This window comes from Amblyomma americanum, chromosome 7, assembly GCF_052857255.1.
Source record: "Amblyomma americanum isolate KBUSLIRL-KWMA chromosome 7, ASM5285725v1, whole genome shotgun sequence".
Taxonomy (NCBI): domain Eukaryota; kingdom Metazoa; phylum Arthropoda; class Arachnida; order Ixodida; family Ixodidae; genus Amblyomma; species Amblyomma americanum.
In genome coordinates, this window is record NC_135503.1 from 162,804,268 (window position 1) to 162,820,929 (window position 16,662).

The 16,662-nt window shown below is 47.1% G+C and overlaps 1 pseudogene; it reads right to left on the reverse strand.

The window, feature by feature from the left end:
* The window catches only part of LOC144098198 (uncharacterized), an 82,079-nt pseudogene that overhangs the window by 57,323 nt on the left and 8,094 nt on the right, over window positions 1-16,662 (reverse strand).

Consider the following 16,662-nt stretch of genomic DNA (forward strand, 5'->3'; position numbering starts at 1 on the left):
GTGGCGTGGTGCGCAGTTTTTTTTTTGCGCGTGTCTTTTCATTTCATTACTGTTTTTTTGTGTGTGTGGAGCGCGGTTGTTCACATTCAGTGCATGCTTTTCCTCATCGATTACTATTTGTATTTTGTATTTTTTGTATGTGTATCTTTGTAGTTGTATTTATATTGTATTTTTGTTATCCTCTGTACTTTCGGCAAAAACGAGCAGAAGTCATTGTTTCCCCCCTGCAATAATGCCTCCGGGCGCTGCAGGTGTCTGTAATAATTAAATAAATAAATATATGGATGAATGCAAATCATGAACGAGTCCGGCAAGTTGTGTGTCACAAGACAAGCTGTTGAGAAAAGCAGTTATTTGAAAATATGATTTCTGTCTTCTAGATACTCAAAAATTTGAGAAACATTGTTTAGTGAGGTGGGCCAATAATTAAGCGGAGAAGTACCTGATATAACTCACGAGTGCGCTGCTTGAATTTATCATGTTTCTCATTGTTCGCCAACATGCTACGGTCTCAGATAAGACTGGCAGTATTGAAAATAAAATAAATAAATAAATCTGCACTGCATAGCTAGTCATGGCTCAAGCACTCCTGCTTGCAAGAATATAAGCGGTCTTTGTTGCTCTCCTTCTGTCGGCAAGGCGGCGCCACGCTTACGCCTCTGATCACCTCGCACGTGGAAGTTCCATTACTTGCGCTCACGTGCGAACTGCCTTGTCGTTTGTGAGACAATTTCACAGCACAACGAAATCACGTTTACGTTAAAGGGACACTGAGGAGAAATTGAAGTTGGCTTGTATCGATAGAATACCAGCTCCAGATCAGAAAAACGCCGCTCTTACTGAAAACAAAGTTCTTGTAAGGTAGAAAATAGCAAGAACCAAAATACAGGTATCGCCACCACAGGCCAATCTCGCAAGTAGAAGCGTAGTGACGCCATAGGACAAGAGACACCACCTTGGAGGAATTTTCCATCCTACTTGGTGTCGCGAATCTCTGAGGCTGACAAAGGTAGGTTGCGCAGATAAATATTGAAGTAAGTTTTATTTTAAAACCAATAGTGCACTTTTATCACACAAGGAAGCGAGGCAAAAGACAACCTGAATGTTGAAAGCAAAGAAAACAGATGCTTGGCGGCGCCACAGGCGGCCAGGAGAGTTTCGATTTATTATGGCGCTTCGCGTCTATGAGCTTTGCGTGCCCCGTTGTCTTGTTTTTGACGCGCTTCGATTTACAAGCGCCGAACCGCAGAGGAACTCCAAGTACCGCTTCAAGTGCTAGTTAAACTTTGAAGGAGCCTGTTAAGGCTTGTCAGATGATCGCCACGGTCGATGAAAAGCTATGATGGCACGATGGTCGGTGATCGTACAAGGCAGCACTTGTGTATTCGCACGCTTGCCCGGCGAAACATTCCCGGCTGTGCCAGTCAACTTAAAACTACTTAACGGAAATCGTTTATCAGGGACGGGAGACAAGGTACAAGGCAGTTCAGAAAAATTGCTGATGGCCTAGCTCTGTTAGGCCAGGATATACCTAGCGAAAGCGCGGAGATTTCTGCATCAGGAGAGTGCATTCACTAGATACGCCTTTATTGACGGCTGTGGCGGAGCGGTAGCGTTTCCGCCTCAAACGCCGAAGGCCCTGGTTCGACTCCGAACCTCGGCACCGGACTTCTTTTCTTTTATTTAGTTAGTGGGCGGGGTGTTTCAGTGGCTCCCATGGATGCCGCCGCTGAATACGTTGGTTAGCGCAGGCTCTGTTAAGGCGCGTTTATGCTGCGGCGAGGCGCGCGCCCTGCACGGCGAAGTCACGTCGGTCAAAGCGAGACCCTCTATACTCCAACTGCGCTTGACCGCCGACGCGTTCGGCGGCTTCGGCGCACTCTGACCGCATTGGCGGAGAGATTGGAGCATGTATCTATTTCGCGCCGAGTGCGCCAGCCGCCGCCGGCCCGGTCAGACTGATTTGGCTCCACGGCGAGGTGCGCGTTATATTCAATAGCTGCGGCAGTTCGGCGGATCTGTTCTTTTCGAGCTCGGATATTTTTAATCCATTCCCAGTACATATCTGAAGGTACATGCAAGTTGGCGAGAGAGCCAGATCCAGTGGACCCGTTGGATCTAGCGGAAGCCGTTGAAGCGTCGTGCGCCGGCTTTGGTTTCAAGCCGCCGGCTTTAAACGCGACCGCCGCCAAACACCCATTTGTTTTTTGTGGCAAAAAATAAATAAATAACTTGGCCCTTGCAACCGTGGGAGACCTCGACGCTGCCTGCTGCGCCGTGCAACCGCTGCGTTCAAGGAATCACAATCCGTTGGCCCCAAAGCTCCGGCCAGCCTCCGATGGGCGCAACGCACCCCTCGCGAATCCCCGCAATGGGGTTGTGATATTTAGTTTGCAACGGCTGCTCTCTGAGGAAGGGGGAAACCACCCGCCGGCGCCTAACCTAACCGTGCTACATCAAAAGTATCGCACGCTCTGTGGGGCTGAGGTCGCTGAAATGCAGGCCAGAGTTTTTGCGAGAACTACGTCGTCGTGTTCAGGAACGGGATCCATTGTAACGCTGGCAAGACGCCGGTGCAAACGTAAACGAAGCGACGGTGGCGACCCCCGATAGATGCCTTCAACATGCGACGGCGGTAGCTTTAATTTCGGCAGCTGCTAGACCGCACCGTTAGCCACAAGAAATCACGGAGTCTCCGTTTACGTCACGTTTCACGTCACTCCGTTCTGTGTCGTCATAAGAGTTCTCGAGTTTGAATCTGAGCGGCGGGAAAAAAATTTTCAACTTCGAATCCAAATTTCTTTGAAATAAATGCATCTTTCACTCCCGGACAAGCGTCAACAAAGCCATGAAATGCCGAACTATCAGATATTGCTAACAAAAAAATTTTGATAGGGTTCTCCTCAGTGTCCCTTTAAGTGTATGTTTGCAAGTCTGAGAAGTGCGGCCGGCGACTAGAAGTGCACATTACAGTGACAGCTGGAATTTGAATTGAACGTGATGGTTGTGCATAAAACCGGCACCCAGGTTAGCATTATATTCTCATGACATACTGCCTACCTAAACTTTTAGGTGTGCCACTCCTACAATGCTTACGAATACGACGACATATCGGGCAGCGTGTACGCACGCAGCGTCGTCCTCAACCGGACTGTGACATTCTACGCCGAGTTCACCATGGCAAAAAAGGTGACTCCATCTTGCAGGTCTGTTTTTCTCGACGCCAAAAATGTACAGCCATGAGGAAAAACGTCCACATAGTGAAATGCTCTATTCTTGAATTAGTTACTAAGAAAAAAATCTTGTCAGGAGCTCATAGTACTCCTTTTTAAAAATAATCTATTGACCTCTCAAATTTCCAGATTAGTTCGCGATTACCTGGTGTCTAGAACACCATGACATGGCGCTCCATGGGCTAGTGGTCCAGGGCCGTCCGAATTACGTCATTTCTGCGGCCAAAGAGGGCTAATATAATCACAAGTGCGCTTGTGCCGTCACAGCGTAGCTCTAAGGCAAAAAATCGCCCTTATTTGTTTTAGTATTTACGGAGACTATAGACATGCTCGCTGCCTAGGTATTGTCGTTTCAATGGAGTAACAGGTGAGTGATGCCATAGAGAGAGATACCCAACACGGAAACGACTGGGCACGAGGACATCGTGTCTAACCCGATGATCAGCTTTCTGTTATGGGTTCTTTCCTTGTGCTCATTATCTTCATAGCTCTCAAGCACTTTGATTTGCACCCACAAGCTCAAAAGCAGACTCTTCTGTTGTATGATGAAGGTTTCTAATCAGATAATTGTACAGAATAGATTACCGGGGGCCATCAGCAGTTACTAATGAATTAAAACTAATACGTGGGCGGCAATGTGTCCTTCAAGGCTGCCGACGCTTGCTCAACTTATACACATAGAAGGCCTTTATTCCGTACGTCACAGCTGTTTCAGAAGCCGTCGCTCAATTTCTGCTGTGTTTGGACATTGCCGCCGACATCACAGCAGCGTAACCCTGAAATTGCTGGGCAGCTGTCTTTGTAGCGCATCTGAGACCACGGCTTCTTTTTTTGGCATCGGCAATGACAATCGCGTAGAATGTAGAAAAGCGGTGCACCATGCACCTGTCTGTATTTCAACGCCCCTATGCACCCCCAAAATATTTAGTAGCTCGAAGACGGAGTACATTGCGCTTGACACTTCAGGTGCACACTTTTCGCGGGCGACTACATAAATACTCGTATTTTTTAGGCACATTCCTGGCGACGTTCTAAGCCCTCTGCACACCTTCAGATCATGTAAAACAACGGCAAAAGGAACGCTTAATGTCAAACACAAAGGAAAATGTTAAGTGAGCCCCATGAGCATGGTGTGCAGCCGGTTTTCGATGTTTCTGCGGCAAGTTTTTAAAATAAACTTTGCATTCTTTTCGCCCTCTCTGTTCTTTTCTTGCAGATATGTCAAACCAAATTCATTGAAAATGATATGTTGTTGTCCTTTACCATCGCTGTGTACGACATCGAGTACGACGCTGAGGAAGCTGCGTGCCCGCACTTTAACCTCAGCCGTGGCGCATTTCAGCGTCTTAGGATGCTCAAAAATATGCGCAACTTCCTTCGGGACCACTTTAATGGCCCAAGCCAGCTCCAGGAGTGTCTCGCAGTCTCTTCATGAACCTGTCGGCCGATCTGACTGCTGGCGTGTGGCTGAGGACGCAGGCACTGCGCGATTGCCTTTGAGCGAACACACCATTTCATGGTACTATTATCGTACTAATATTAACATCACCTGTGCATGCGAGAATAATGCAATAAACGTTTCTCTTCAGGATGACTTTTAGACCAGCTCTTTGTTGTGTATTATCATTGCGATGTGTCGCTGCTGGGGAAAAGCTATAAAATGTATTTAGGCTGCAGAAGGGCAGGACTAACTTCGCCAAAATTTTATTCCATATGAAACATGCAAAGACTGCAGCATGTCTCTCAAAAAATCACAATGGACCGAAGAAAATAGTCATTAAAGCTCTTCAATCACATAGTGGAGCTGTATGCACAAGGTAGACTTGTAAAAATTTAACTTTCGAAGAATACAAAGCTGGACGAGAGGTCATTATCCTGCAGCGCCCCTCGCGCCGCGCTCGGCTCGCAGGCCTTAGCACGCGGCGCCGGACAAGGAGGAAATTGGGCTAGGCTGCCGCAGCACGAGCAGCGCAATTAAAAACAGTTCGAACCTCAGCGCTGCCAGAGCTGGATCTACCTCTCCTTAGCTCCAATGGATTTGACGACCCTGCTTCAAGCACGTAACCCCACCCTCCTACATGAATTCCCCTCGCTCTTCTACCGGCGGCGACCCGTCCTAGAACGCTCAGCCTCTCAGCGCTTCGGTGGCCGCGTTCCAGCCAGTCAGCCTGCCGCCATTTTAGCACAATAGCCCCCGCACCTGGCTCCAGCAGGTTGAGGCGCTTTCCAGCTGCGACGTATCACCAGCCAGGAAACCAAGTTACTCCACCTCGTGTCGTCCCTGCCTCCTGACGTCGCTGAGGACTCAGTGGACGTCATCAGCTCGCCGGACTCGGATCGACCCTGCGACGCGTTGAAGGCGGCTATCATCGACCTCAAGTCAGCGTACGAGCGCAGCAAACTCCAGCAGCTCCTCAGCGCTACAGAGCTTGGTGACAGCCGACCTTCGCAGCTCCTCCGTCGCATGCGCCAGCTTCTCGGAGACTCCGCTGCTCAGCACGACCCCTTCTGCTTGAGTTTTTCCGTCGTCGCCTTCCCCAACATATGGTCCCCATCCTCGCAGCTGCGGGTGATGTTTCATTAGACAAGCTCGCTGAACTCGTTGACCGTGTTGCGGACTACTCACGGCTCCCCAATGTCGCTTTGTGACCAGTCCGCCTCCATCTACTGCCACAGACTCACAGCTTGCCAGCATCCATTGTCGACTTGATGCTCTTGCCAGGCGGCTCGATGTCTTCGCGCCGTTACCACGCTGTTCGTCGCCAGGTTTCCGGTCACGCTGCTGCTCCCCGCCACCTTCGTGTTCTTCAGAGCCCCAACCTAAAGCCCCTTGATAATTTGAAAGTAGCGACACTCTCCTCCGCGCCGCGCTTTCCTCCTCGATTCTCCTCGCGCGGTGGCTGTGAGCTCTGCGCACGACACGCTTTATCTCCTTGGCGCCCGCCGGCCGACCGCAGCAGTGAGCGAAGCGCGTGTTTTTGGGCCAGCTCTGCGCTCCAGTAGTGCATAAAATCTTTGAAAAATTGCAAGAAAAGCATTGAGAATGCCGAAAGTAACGTTCATGAAGAGAATTGTTTCTTCTTAGAACTGTGTGAATGGGGAGCACTGACGTAAACAAAGCCTTCAGGCGAGCTCGGTACTGCAGACACGTATGTCACATGATAAGGTGTTTTAGTTTGTGCTCCTGATTTATTGCTGCCTCTGACTTTGTCTGTGTTTGTTTTTTAGAGCGTGAACTCTGTCGCCGCAGTAAAACTTCGGAAAGCGACCCGGGCTGGCGATCTGAACTTCAATATCAGAGAAGGTCAAAGCGGGACTGTTTCGCTACTGTCAAGCTATGAGTCTAGGCATAGTATATGTCACATGGTAAACTGTGAGTTTGGATCACTGATTAATTATATACTTATTATGACTAATTACTACAAGCCAAATTAATTGATATTTAGTAAATTGCAATTAAAACCCAAATTTGCGCTGCAGCATCGAGTCATATACAGTTGGAATGCTTAGGCCAACTGTAATGTCACCGTGAAAGTCAGCGATCCACATTAATCTGCGTTAATTAGTTAATTTGCTACAAGTGGACGATGAAGTCATCTACCTTGCGACAGGAACAGCGCAGCACGAGACAAAGAAGGGACAGGAGAGACACGACGCTTTTTCTCGTGCTGCGCTGTTCCTGCCGCGAAATCATGCACCAACCAGCCCAACTTTCCACCCTGCTAAAGTCATATACCGTTGAAAAGCTTAATTAGGATGAATGCAAATGCTCTGGATTAGTTTGCGATACCTATAAATTAGCGTTATTGAGCTATATGCAATCAAAACCACCCTTTGCATTGTAGTATCGTCATATACCTTTCGAAAGCTTAGGTTCAGTGCAAATGAGGTGTGCTAATTATCGGCCCAAATTAATTAGTGCTGAATATTTAACTGCAGTTAAATCCTAAATTTGCATTACAGATGGAAAACTAAGGGCAAGCGTAAACGCGTTATGCTAGCTGGCCAAAATTAAAGAAAAACCTCACAAAAACAGCTAACATTCTAACTAGGCTTAACACGAACTGCTTCGAAATGTTTTTCTTTGCTTTTGCATTTAATTGCGCACTTTCAATGCGATCAAGGAGCGCGGACAACCATTCATCGAACATTATTAGGCACTGGTGCCAAGGAAGCGTAAGAATATACTCGGTATACCTCTGAGAGAACGCATTCTTATCTCTAGGCAAGATGAACGCCTCTCGATAATGTCATATACTTGACACTGAAATTTCGTTCCAGTATGTAGTAGGGGATATAAAGCTGGTATTTTGATTAGGCATCACCTAAAATGTATCATTAAAGAAAATGAGAGCATGGTCAGCAGGATGATTTATTTTCGCGCACGCAAAGGACCTTGATTGACAAGATACACGTAACAGACGGCAGTATCACATAATATTTAGCATCCACGCTAGTGTAGATATGTGCTATGCAGTATTGATGACAGTTGAGAAAAACATGCTCAAGGAAATACAACAGTGGTGTATGTCATAGCCCAAATCAACATTACTTTGGACATCTATGCAGCAGTTTCATGCAAGCGAAAGTTAATGGACAATGGATCTTAGGCTAAAAGACTGTCTGTGAAAAATTGCCTATTTGTTGTTATAATTACGACGCTACAGGCGCAAGAACTAGCACGTTTTGAGCCCAGTCGCTATTTCCAGAGAAGATACAATGCGCGGATTCTTTGGAGATTCGTTCCGTTCTGGCCTCGCATGCAAAATAACCTAAAAACGAAGCAGCAAACAACCCTCGAAGGATGCCTTCCAACCAACGGTGTCAACCATTTTTTATGACGTCGTGGTTAATCCTTGAAATCAGTTGCCGGGCGAGTTGGTATTCCATGCTTACATTCGCAGCGCAAAGAGGAACACGGACACGAGGGGAGACACCACAAAGCACCGACCTCAACAACGTGAAAATCCCCCAACGAGAATATATATGGTGTCATTAATACCGCATAACCATCACCAGGCCGCTTGCTGCTGTTGTACGCGCAACAGCACGCCATAGCGCTTGCACGTTGCAATGAAAGCACGGCGCTGTAATATTCGCTCGCCGAGCGTAGGAGAAAAATGGAGCGGAGGAAAAATTAAAACATAAGCAATAGGCCGGACCCGCGCGTTTCGAAGGGCAACGGCAGGGAGACCAATCGTCATTCAGGAAATCGGGCGGAGAGCCGACCCTAAGGGAAGGGGGCGAACAAGGGGCGAGGAGGTCGCGCGGCGGCGGCAAAGTTCAATGGTTGGCGGTACTTTCATATTATCAAGAGGTTTTACCCCAACCATCTGACGCGCAAACCGACACCTTGCCCTCCGCTGCATGCTGGTATCACTGTACCTTCGGCAGCTCTCCTCGCAAGTGCACCCACCTGTGCTCCTTGTCGGGAAACGCTGCGACCGGCCACTGACGGCGGAAAGTGGTGCTGGTGGACGGGCGTGCCGCCTATTTTATGTTTCGGACAAGATGACTGGCGCCCGCTTCCTGGTCGACACGGGAGCACAGGTCAGCGTCATAGCGGCCTCCAGGGCAGATAGCTGTCACAACCACCATACCTCCCAACTTCAAACGATCAACGACTCGCCAATTCGCACGCACGGCCGATGATTCCTTACGCTTAACCTGGGATTGCGCCGCACGTTTCGTTTGAGCTTCACTGTCGCAGACGTCTCGCAAGCTGTTCTCTCTTCTCTTGTCTTCTCCTTAGTAAGCATGGCACATGCCCACGCAGGGGGATTGGCCAAGGTTCAGTAGATAATCCCAATGAGGTATTTGCGCGGGGAAAAATAGGCGTGAGAAGACTAAATCAAGAAAAAAATTGGAAAAGTCAAATGAATTAAAGAATTATGAATTACCAGGAATAGAATCGAGCATTTTTGGACATTCGAAAAAATTTTGCATAGAGCTAACAAGGTAATCGATCAGTTGCACTTATGTAATCATGAAGGTAGCCGCAGACACTGCTTAACGGGAATCCCTTTGCGCTCGCACCGAAGGAAAGAATAACTGGAACAGAAAGAGGGAGTCCTAACCCCGAAAGACGGACCTCCAAATACTGTTTTCTCTGAACTGCGAACCGCCGGCAAGAGAGGAGAAATGATCTATTGTTTCAAATTGCCCACATGATACACAAAGGTTTGTCGCAGCGAACCCAGATCTGCGTAAGTACAAATTTAAGTGAGGGATTCTGCATCGCAGAAGCGTCATTGACACCTCACAAACCCTTGATTTACACCACCGGATGTTTCATGGGAACTTTAAGTGGTTAATATTCACGGTATTGAGCAATGGGTCACTCAGGTTGGCTGAAATAAGTTGGAAGCGCTGAAATATGTTGCAAGCGCTGGAAACGTGAAGTTTCTAACAGAATGAGGTGAGGGACGGGATAGATTACAGGAGCGCTGAGAGCTGACGTTGCGAATAAATCAGCCGCCTTGTTAAAATAGACGCCCGAATGCCCAGGTACCCAGACAAAGCGGATCTCACGCACTGTGCGCGGAATAAAAACCTAAGCGAACGATTCAATAAAGATTTTCCCGAATTTTGGAGAGAAACTAGAACTGAAAAGCAGTCTGGAAGAATAAGAACCCGTGCTATATGCCCAGAAAGTTTGAGAAGAGCCAAACCAATGGCCAGAAACTCTGCGAAGAATATAGGAGTATAATCTGGGATACGAACGGAATAGCTCGAAGCCAGCTCCTGCGAATATATCCCAACCGCCGCCTTCTCGCAGCTGCCGGAGGCATCAGTGGGGATAACAGTATGAAGAGGAAAATTCTGTAGGTGTTCAGAAAGGAGACCATTTAGGATATTTGCGGGCATATGTTTCGCATGGGACGGGAAAATATGGTCATAATAGAAGACGGCGTCAGCCTGCGTATATGGAACTTGTTGCAAGGAGATCAGATAAACCTGAAGCGGGGCTAACAGACTGCATGAACCTAACTTGCGGAAGCTGATAGCGTGGCCAATGATTAGTGAAAACCAGGTGTGGTTGCGATAGAAAAATGGGACTACGAACGCCGGGAGCCGGGTCAAAGGACCTGAGGAAAGTATGCACGGTTAGAAGTAGGAAGCGGGAAAAGAGATAAAGGATAGCGTTTGAAGCTGATTTTGGGAGCCCGAGGCATAGCCGTAGGGCACGCCTTTCCAGTAAAGCTAATGGCTGCAGCTTGTAGTTTGCGCTGCCAGAGAACAAAAAAACAACTAAATTCCAGAATCGGTCTCATATAAGCCTTATAGAGCAACAGTGGCGTGTCACGACGCATGCCAAACTTTTTATTGCCAACTCGTGTCAACCGGCCCAGAGCACGTTCCCCTTTAATAATATTATTCTTAATGTGGTGTCGCCAGTCCAAGCTTTGATCATAAGTAACGCCTAGGTATTTAACCGACTCCACCTGCGGAATTGGAGTGGAGCGGTATACTAGCGAGATCTACAAAGGGGTGTCGGGCGGAAATACCAGCACGCCACATTTGCTGATATTAAGTGAACAATTCTTTAGGTTCAACCAGACTTCACTATTATTCAGGTATGCCTGCAAACACTCGTACAGTGCATGAATATCCTTTGCTGATGCGAAAAAAGCTATATCATCTGCGTATACATAAACTGTAACGTTTGGATGAATTGGTATGTCCCGAACCAATATGTTTAAAAGCAGTGGAGACAAAACAGATCTTTCCGACACACCTCTTGGTTGAACATAGCTATTAGAACAGAAAGATCCGTCTGTACAGAAGAAAAATCTGTCTTTTAAAATTCACAAATCCAAGCATAGATGTAATGCGGTGGATGTAGCTGAGCAAGATTGTCAATAAGGACCGTGTGTTCAATGCTGTCCTAGGCTTTAGCAACATCAGGTGTCACCAAGGCCACAACTTCTCTCTTGCGCATTGAGAGTCGTATTCGGCTCTCGAGGTCCACATGCGTGGACCACATGGAACCGCGACGAAAGCCAATCTGTGCGGAGCTGAAGCCGTTAACGTAATGAACATGCTCTGTGAGGCGACTGTGTACTACTCTTTCTATTAGCTTTACTAAATTTGAGGTCGAAGCAATCGGCCGAATATTGTCTAAATGAAATCCATTCTCTGCATTTTTCAAAAGTAAAACTATTTTCGCAATTTTCCAAAAGTAAGGAATCCAAGAGTTTTCCAATGACGAATTTACAATATCCAGAAGGTGAGTTGGAAAGTCTTGCGCTAAAATCTTTAGCATGCCCACAGTAAACCCATCAGATCCCGGGCCAGCAGACTGCATCAAGGAAACAATTCGGAGGAGTTCCGACACGACCACCTCAGAATAGTCCGAGCTGGGGGTGAGAGTGTGCAATGGTTCCGTTTTGTGCACTGGGAAACGTAACGCCAGCAACTGAACGATACCTTCAAGGTGTTGCTTAGATTCCTGCGGAGACTTTATGCGGTTGGAGGCCGGAGAGTTGTTATTCTGCGCCATGAATCTATTTAGAGCCTTCTTAATCTCAGGTTTAGAGAGATACGTGTTTAACTTTTGATTATAATCCTCCTTTGCTTTTTTAACAGTGTTTTTGAAAGATGCAGAGTACAACTTATAATTTATCCAATTATCTGGGCTCTGATCATCATCATCATCATCATCATTTATTTATCCCTTAAGGACCCTTCACAGGGCTTTACATAAGGGGGAAAGGCTTATAGGAAAGGCTTTTCCATGCTGCTTTTCTAAGGCGATAAACTTTCTCACACACCTCCGTCCACCAAGGAGACGGCTGTCTGTCAGGGGCAGTATCGCACACAGATAATACGGAGCTCTCAGCAGCATCTTGCAGAAAGAAAATTGCCCGCTGAGCTCTTTCTGCTAGACCTGAGCTAACTATGGAGGGAGCGAGGCAGATATCAATTTTTTATACGTATTGTGATTTACAAATTTCATGGCTGCACCACTTTTTTGATAGGAGAGGACTAATAGTAAAGGTTATTGGAAAGTGGTCACTAGATGTACCTGAGTCTACTGTTGACCACACAGATACTCCAACCCCACGAGACGATAATGTTAAATCTCTGACTGAACAAGAAACCACGAATAAAGGTTACTGCTCAGGAATTGCACCAGCGGACTGCATTCATAGACATCCATGACCAGAGAAGCTGGCCGCAGGAGTCACAGCGACTACTCCAGACACTGTGGTGCTAATTAAAATCCCCTGCGATGATTGCGTTGTTTGCTCTGCTCAGTAAGGTATCCAAACAGTCTGTCCTGTGAACACATACAGGAAAGTAGACGCTAGCAATAGTTACTTTGGCGCTTGTGGAAGGGAGAGTTCAATCGCCAACAACTCACAGTGAGGGAGCGTAACTTTCTGCGAGATTGATGCCCGGTGACATATTTTTGTAGAGATCATGGTTAATAACCCACCATTCCTGTCATTAATGTGGTCTACCCTGAAAACACGGAATTTTTTCATTGAAAATGATTTAAGTGGAGAGAGCCACGTTTCTTGCAAAATCACAATATCTGGATTATGTTTATGAAGAAGTGTTTCAAGATCCGTGAGAGAAGAAAGTACGGAACGACAATTCCATTGCAGAACTTTTAGACCCGCCATGATTATTGACTGATGAAAGAGGCAGCAACAGCCTCCTTCAGCACGTCAGTCTGGGGGCTTACTTTTGGGGGTACTTTCTTTGCTTTGATTTGCGGAACAGCTGACTTCGATGGTGAGGAAGAAGCTCGACGCTTCTGGGAAAAACAGAGCATTTCAACATCCGTGTTACAGATATCTACGTGAGAGACACTGCCAGGAGCGCTGTTGGCAGGCGGGATTTTGGATGTGTCAGGAAGCGACATGGGGTCACTCTTACTAGCAGCACTATTTAGGAGCGATGCAGGCATCGCCGCCGAAACAGATGAATGAGAAGGCAGAGACAGGCCTGCAACAAGTTGAGATAAAGCCTAGGTGAAGTTGCACAGCATTCGCTCGAACACCACAGAAAGAGCCTGTTCTACTGAGGACACTGTCGAAGTAGTCTAACTAGACTCTATATCTGCAACAGAGCTTCGCGCACGGCTGGCAGATGTATTATTCTTCCTATCCTGAAGTGCATACGCATCTGCTCTCGAGCATCGCTTCGCTTGAATTATATCTTGCAGGCTTTGTTCGTCAGCTCGCTTCGAGCAGTTGGCATCATCAGCTGAGTGGTTGCATTTGCAGACGCAACACTGGGGCTGATCAGAGGAGCAGCTGTCATCCGAATGCCCTTCTCCACAAACACGGCAGCGGGTCGCCAATTTACACGCTTTAACACTGTGACCAAACCGCCAACAGTTGGTGCATTGAAGTGGACGGGGTTGCAGAGGATCCACACGATACACTATTGGCCAGACCTTGAGCTCTGAAAGGCAGGAGGAGCCAGCAAAAGTAGTTATAACTCATCTGTCGCTACACGCAGACAATTTAATTCTCTACTGCACCGGTAGACAGATAGAACCCCCACACCTGCATCCTGAAACTCCTCCAGTATTTATTGCAGGGAAGATGCTGGGTCCACTCCACGAACAATACCTTTGGAGCATGCGAGCTGTTCAGGGATGAATGCTTTCACCGCTAATGACTTTAAAATTTTGCACTGGAGCAAGTCTGTGACGCGAGCAATGTCAGAGGACTTGAAAACAATGCATCTACGGCAGAATGGTCGCACCTCAGAGACCTGGAGGAAGTGGATAGTGAGAGACCTTAGCTCCTGCTGAAGAACCTTAGAGGTTTTCATCTTGATCATTCCTTCACCGATCGGTACGAGCGCCACAGGGATGACGTCAACTCCATGTTTCCTAAAAAGGTCTAGCGGCAAGCTTTGGGTGGGCAAGCTGGCAAACCAGGCTGCCGACCCTCCGCCAGGGGAGGTCAGCGACATACCTGAGCCAAACGCTCCCTCAAGAGCACATTAACCGCGCCTAGAGACATAACCTTATACATGGCCAAATCCCCCAAGCAGAACGGCCTCACCAGAGATGAGCACGCAGGCACCACCAGGAAACCACAGGCACCACAGGAAACAGCCATTCTCGCCGTAGACTTCCTCAGCTTCTTCAACCTTGCAGTCGACATGCAAGCTCATCGCCTCATAAATAGCGGCGTACTCTCCACCGCTGCGGCGACAGGGCTTCGCGCTCCCGTCCCTGTTTCGCCGTATGCGAAAGTTCTCGCTGATTTTCCCAACCTGATAAAGCCGCACAAAAGAGAGTCACCAGTGAAGCACTCGATAACCCACCACATTGCGATTTCGGGACTTCCTGTGCTTGCTCTCCCTCTCCGCTTTGCCTGGAGAACGCCTCGTTATCGCTCGCAGTGAGTACAAACACATGCTTGAACTCGGCATACTACGCCCTTCCTCCAGCAACTGGGCATCGCCACTTCACATGGTGCCAAAGGAAGATCCCGGTGACTGGAGACCATGTGTAGATTACCGCGCCCTCAATGCTCACACTTTATCAGACCGCTATCCACTTCCTCACATACAGGACTTCACACCAAATCTGGCTGGGTGCACGATCTTCTCTAAAATTGACTTAGTGAAGCCTTGTCGTCAAATTCCCTCGAAGCCCGCTGATATTCCGAAGACGGCCATTACCACAACGTTCCAACTCTTTGAGCGAGTATGTGCGGATGCCTCTTGGCTTGCGCAACCCCACAGACTTTTCAGCGAACTGTCAACAAAGTTACGCAAGGCCCCGACTTCGTGTTCACTTACATCGATGATCTCCGCTTTGCGAGTTCATCCGGTTCTGAGCATGAAGCTTATCTGCGCGCCCTCTTCCTCCGCCTTGAAGAATATGGGCTCGTTATCAACTCGCACAAGTACCTTTTTGGCGTAGCTGCATTAGAGTTCCTAGGCCACTCTCTCACTCCACAATGTATCCGGCCTCTCGACAGCAAAGTCACAGCTATTCATGTCACAGCCACATGTAAATAGGAACACCCGGCTAATAATGACTGGTGATTTCAACTTGCCACATGTTGATTAAGAACTAATTTCGCCTGCAAATACAGAAATTTCTAATGCGGAAAAATTATTAGATATCACAATTTTTCATCATTTAAGGCAAATATTGAAGGAAAAAACACGTATAACGTCTCAATCGCAGTCATTGCTTGACTTGGTGTTCCTTTCCCATAAATTAGGCGATTATGAAATGGCAGTCACGGATGGTATATGCGATCACAAAATTCTTTTGCTGAACTTGCTTACTTGTACACCACCACCTACAAAACCTGCAGTGCGTGTTGAAATCAAAAACTATGCTAAGGCCGATGATACATCTACTCTAGATTATTTAGAAAAGTGTTTCGACAAATTTGAAATTGTATCCCAGGTGGAAACAGTTTAAGAGTTGTGACAGCGCTTTAAAACCATTATTAAAGTCTGCATAGATCAATTTTTTCCGACCTGACTCAAGAAAACGAAGCGCAGTAAACCATGCATAACGAGGGATATTGTTCACGCGAAATGCAAAATAAAGGCTGCGTAAAAGAAAACCAGATCCTAGGGACATACACACAGTACGTCAGAGAATAAAAGCTTTGTTACTCAGTTCGAAGCAAACATTTTTTAATCGCACTCTAAGTGACTTTCTTAAGACTTGTCGAGAAAAAGTTTGGCGTTATTTAGACCACAAAAATGAAACAATCAAGGAAATGACGGTAGGAATGTTCTAGTAGGAAAAAAATGTGATATAGCTGATGGATTCACTAAATATTTGCAATCAGTATTCACGCGAACTGATCGACCATTTCCGGTAGATCATGGGGAATCTTTCAGTGAAAGTTCCATGGACGATATCAACTTTACTCAGAGGGGTGTATTCCAGCAGTTGCTACAATAAATGACAAGCCAAGTGGGCCAGACGGGAAACCTACTGGCTTTTGAAAAGGTATGCCGAGTGGATATCATTTTATTTGGTAATTATTTTCCAGAGATTACTTAGCACCCATTCCGCACCACAGGACCGGCGCTGTGCTGTAGTTACCCCCATATTTAAAAGTGGGAATCGTAGTCTAACGAGTAACTACTGTCCTGTACCCCTTACGTCAGTTTGCTGCAAGGTTATAGAACGCGTCATGAGAAACATATCATTATTTTCCTAGAATCAAATGGCCTCCTCTGCGCATGCCAGCATAGGTTCCGACGGGAACTTTCCACAGTGACACAGCTCATTGAGACGTTAGAGGATTTTTCCAAACCTATAGACAACCGTGAACACATGGAAGTTATATACTTTGATTTTACCAAGGCCTTCCATAAGGTTCCCCATCGTAAATTACTTTTCAAACTGTGCAAAGCTGGTATAAAAAGCGGCGTTCTAAAATGTATTGAAGAATTTTTAACTAACCGCGAGTCTGGCTGC